Source organism: Schistocerca serialis, unplaced genomic scaffold (assembly GCF_023864345.2).
Source record: "Schistocerca serialis cubense isolate TAMUIC-IGC-003099 unplaced genomic scaffold, iqSchSeri2.2 HiC_scaffold_1153, whole genome shotgun sequence".
Lineage (NCBI taxonomy): Eukaryota > Metazoa > Arthropoda > Insecta > Orthoptera > Acrididae > Schistocerca > Schistocerca serialis.
In genome coordinates, this window is record NW_026047352.1 from 20,001 (window position 1) to 25,000 (window position 5,000).

The 5,000-nt window shown below is 53.1% G+C and overlaps 1 non-coding gene across 1 annotated transcript in view; it reads left to right on the plus strand.

Annotated features, from left to right (window-relative positions):
• Window positions 1-4,061: 4,061 nt before the first annotated feature.
• LOC126432752 (small subunit ribosomal RNA) overlaps window positions 4,062-5,000 on the plus strand; it is a 1,909-nt gene continuing 970 nt past the window's right edge. The window contains exon 1 of the ribosomal RNA XR_007578196.1: window positions 4,062-5,000. This exon is cut by the window's right edge and continues 970 nt beyond it. This is a non-coding gene — a ribosomal RNA (small subunit ribosomal RNA).

Sequence of the window (5,000 nt, forward strand, 5' to 3'; positions counted from 1 at the left end):
CGATCGCATTGCTCACTGTACTGATTCCCATGCCGAGCGATCAGCTAGGAAGCGCCCCATCCATGTCGGTACCCGTGGGCGTTGCACTCGCAGTCGCAAAAAACGTTGGGCAAATATATATCTCGGAACAGTAACGACAGTCGGAGCCTCCTGGCGTTGCACTCGCAGTCGCAAAAAACGCTGGGCAAATATATTTCTCGGAAGAGTAACGACAGTCCGAGCCTCCTGCGTGGGAAGAGTCTTTCTAGGCCCTGACCCACGGGAAGGGTTTAGCTTCCCCCATCCCGGACATTTGAAGTCGTCACACTACCGGTATTGACTAATAGACTGATTGCTGATAATCACTAGCCATACACTGGGGGAAACGGCCGACAGGGGCAGCAACATAGTGGAGCCGCAGTGTCACTAATGTACAGAGATAGAACAGTTTCGACTGGAACCAGAGTAACCGTATACACGGAACTGATTAGTAATAAATGCAGAGCCATCAGAATACAGATAATATATACAACCGTCCCTATACATGCTGAAAGACTCTGCACACAATGAGAACCACACGTCAGCCAGACACTATCACACACTACTCTCTGCCTCTAACAGGCACACACACAATATCTAACCACCAGCATGGAAGAACATCCGGTGCATCCTCTCCGCCACATTACACAATCCACACTATCATAACCAGACCGGGAGGTCCACCCAGAAAACAGAATATCCCACCCTTCCGACATCCGCCATTGCTCAGCTAAGCCACGAACACCCACACATGTCCTACACAGGGGTGCACCCAACATCACCATACTGCCTCCTGTCACAGTACACAAACAATGGCAGGAATGAAAGACACAGATCTGCCACAACCTTGGAATCGGAGCGCCGCCTGTCATGAGCCACAAGTGCATCCTGACGTGACAAATCGGATGATCCCGCAGGCATGCACTTACGATAATCACTATCAACGAACCTGCCGCCGCCCCCCCCCCCCCCAAATACACCTTTCCCTACAACAATGTGTACCTTAACCTAAGCTATATCGTACCTTAACCTAACCGACATTGCGCCTTAACCTAACCTACGTTGTACCTTAACCTAACCTATGTTGTACCTTAACCTAACCTACGTTGTGCCTTAACCTAACCTACGTTGTGCCTTAACCTAACCTACGTTGTGCCTTAACCTAACCTACGTTGTGCCTTAACCTAACCTACGTTGTGCCTTAACCTAACCTACGTTGTGCCTTAACCTAACCTACGTTGTGCCTTAACCTAACCTACGTTGTGCCTTAACCTAACCTACGTTGTGCCTTAACCTAACCTACGTTGTGCCTTAACCTAACCTACGTTGTGCCTTAACCTAACCTACGTTGTGCCTTAACCTAACCTACGTTGTGCCTTAACCTAACCTACGTTGTGCCTTAACCTAACCTACGTTGTGCCTTAACCTAACCTACGTTGTGCCTTAACCTAACCTACGTTGTGCCTTAACCTAACCTACGTTGTGCCTTAACCTAACCTACGTTGTGCCTTAACCTAACCTACGTTGTGCCTTAACCTAACCTACGTTGTGCCTTAACCTAACCTACGTTGTGCCTTAACCTAACCTACGTTGTGCCTTAACCTAACCTACGTTGTGCCTTAACCTAACCTACGTTGTGCCTTAACCTAACCTACGTTGTGCCTTAACCTAACCTATGTTGTGCCTTAACCTAACTTACGTTGTGCCTTAACCTAACTTACGTTGTGCCTTAACCTAACTTACGTTGTGCCTTAACCTAACCCATGTTGTGCCTTAACCTAACCCATGTTGTGCCTTAACCTAACCCATGTTGTGCCTTAACCTAACCCATGTTGTGCCTTAACGTAACCCATGTTGTGCCTTAACGTAACCCATGTTGTGCCTTAACGTAACCCATGTTGTGCCTTAACGTAACCCATGTTGTGCCTTAACGTAACCCATGTTGTGCCTTAACGTAACCCATGTTGTGCCTTAACGTAACCCATGTTGTGCCTTAACGTAACCCATGTTGTGCCTTAACGTAACCCATGTTGTGCCTTAACGTAACCCATGTTGTGCCTTAACGTAACCCAATTTGTGCCTTAACGTAACCCAATTTGTGCCTTAACGTAACCCAATTTGTGCCTTAACGTAACCTAATTTGTGCCTTAACGTAACCTAATTTGTGCCTTAACGTAACCCATATTGCGCCTCAACCTAACCTATATTGCGCCTTAACCTGACGCACGTTGTCGCTGAACCTGCTCTGTAATTGTTATGCAACTCGTTAAATTAGTGTAGTGTTGCCTAACCGCAACCCTCGCAATATAGTTCGCTATTCGCACTGCCCGGTCCCCTGTGTATCGCGTCATGTTAAACACCTTGCAAGTGTTGCTGACTTTCCACATGCTCCTGCTATACACTGTAATGTGGATAGCAGCAGGACGTACATGCCCCCCCCCTTCCCCCCTGCCTTCACAAGCTGGTCGTTGAGAAGTTTGCATGTTCAATGCCCTTCGCATGCCGACGTACTCAGCCTACGTTGTGGTACGGCCTGTCACCTGTCCGCGGATGTACGCAAAACCCACAAACTGTGCTGCACATTGGTCCGTATGTACTGAATGATACATCGTGGCACATGTGTGACCGTACGACGACTGCGCCTAGCAACGGCGGACCATACAGTCCAAATATTGTGGACGCAGCTACGTGTCGTCTCCCTTTAGGAGCTGGATTGCAGTGTGGTACGCCATTCAGACGTGTGGGAGGAACGGACGCCCTGGATGGCGATCAGCATGAGCAGTCTGTTGATGTAGTGGAGCGTGTATTCGGACGTAGTCGTCTCTTCTCACACACTGTGATAGCATGTTGCACCGCGTTCCACATCTGCGACATGCTGCAGAGGCCGGCTGACAGTCGTTCGCGCAATGGACACCGCATACGTACGGGGGCTACCTTCCACGTGTTCTCTAGGCGTGCACATGTTGTTGCGTCTATGTGGGCAGACGTAGTGTGTTGTGACACCTGACACAGGCATGCAATACTCGTTGCAAATGGCGATGGACGTCTACGTTTGCTGGTGACGTTACGCAAATGAACAACTGGTAACCCGTTGTGGTGCGGTTGTTCTCGCTAGAGGTGAATCAGTGTTGGCGACGATCGGTCGAGCTATTAACCGGTTGTTTCATGGATACCCACCATGCCCACGAACGTGAAAGGGGACCCACCATGCCCACGAACGTGAAAGGGGATCTGGGTGTGAGGCGATACGCGGCGGTGGCTGGGTGGGACCGTCCCCGGCCGGTGAGGGGGGGCCGCCCGGCGTGCTGGCAGCGCGGTGCGTGGGCGCACGCGCTACAGCCGGCTGGTGGGGGCGGCCAGTGGCAGGCGCGCCGGCCGACGGACGCGGCAGGCGGCGCAGCTGCGCGCCGGCGCCCCCTGCTCGCGGCGCCTTGCGGCCAAAGTAGGTCCTCGCGGGCCCGGTGCGAAGCGCGGTGGCCATCTGCAGTGTGCTGGTCCGATTGAGGACTGTGTGCGCTGAGGATGCGCCGCCGCCCGGCGCTCGGCGCCGCGACGCCGTCTGCTGCTCGGTCGCCCCAGCGGTTCTCGCAGGTGGTTTGTATCGCAGCTGTGCGGACGTGTTGGCGCGTGCGCTGTGCTGGGAGAGTTCGCTTCGGCACCCAAGTGGGGCTTTTGTCCTTCTGTGGCGCTGGCGTTGGAGCTGCCGGTCACCGTAGGTGGCGCGTGTTGTCTCCCGCCGGCAATGCCACGACAGCACGCTCCCGGGCCTCTGTCGGCAGCGGCAAGCTCAGTTGGGAGCACGGGTGGTCGCACCTAAAGCGTCTACTCGCCTAACTCCGGGCGATTGCGCCTCTCTCGAACCCGACCAAGTACTTAGGACGGCGCTGCGCGCCGCCGGGACCTGAGAGGGTTTCGAGGTGTGTTGTGCAGGGGAGCTCAGCCTCCTCCTGTTTGCAGAATAATTGAGCGGACGCTTGCGTGTTCGCGCGGGCCCCCGGGACACACTCCCGGGCGGCCGGCTGCTCAGCTCTAGTTGACGCAGCTCCCTGGTTGATCCTGCCAGTAGTCATATGCTTGTCTCAAAGATTAAGCCATGCATGTCTCAGTACAAGCCGCATTAAGGTGAAACCGCGAATGGCTCATTAAATCAGTTATGGTTCCTTAGATCGTACCCACGTTACTTGGATAACTGTGGTAATTCTAGAGCTAATACATGCAAACAGAGTCCCGACCAGAGATGGAAGGGACGCTTTTATTAGATCAAAACCAATCGGTCGGCTCGTCCGGTCCGTTTGCCTTGGTGACTCTGAATAACTTTGGGCTGATCGCACGGTCCTCGTACCGGCGACGCATCTTTCAAATGTCTGCCTTATCAACTGTCGATGGTAGGTTCTGCGCCTACCATGGTTGTAACGGGTAACGGGGAATCAGGGTTCGATTCCGGAGAGGGAGCCTGAGAAACGGCTACCACATCCAAGGAAGGCAGCAGGCGCGCAAATTACCCACTCCCGGCACGGGGAGGTAGTGACGAAAAATAACGATACGGGACTCATCCGAGGCCCCGTAATCGGAATGAGTACACTTTAAATCCTTTAACGAGTATCTATTGGAGGGCAAGTCTGGTGCCAGCAGCCGCGGTAATTCCAGCTCCAATAGCGTATATTAAAGTTGTTGCGGTTAAAAAGCTCGTAGTTGGATTTGTGTCCCACGCTGTTGGTTCACCGCCCGTCGGTGTTTAACTGGCATGTATCGTGGGACGTCCTGCCGGTGGGGCGAGCCGAAGGCGTGCGACCGCCTCGTGCGTGCTCGTGCGTCCCGAGGCGGACCCCGTTGAAATCCTACCAGGGTGCTCTTTATTGAGTGTCTCGGTGGGCCGGCACGTTTACTTTGAACAAATTAGAGTGCTTAAAGCAGGCAAGCCCGCCTGAATACTGTGTGCATGGAATAATGGAATAGGACCTCGGTTCTATTTTGTTGGTTTT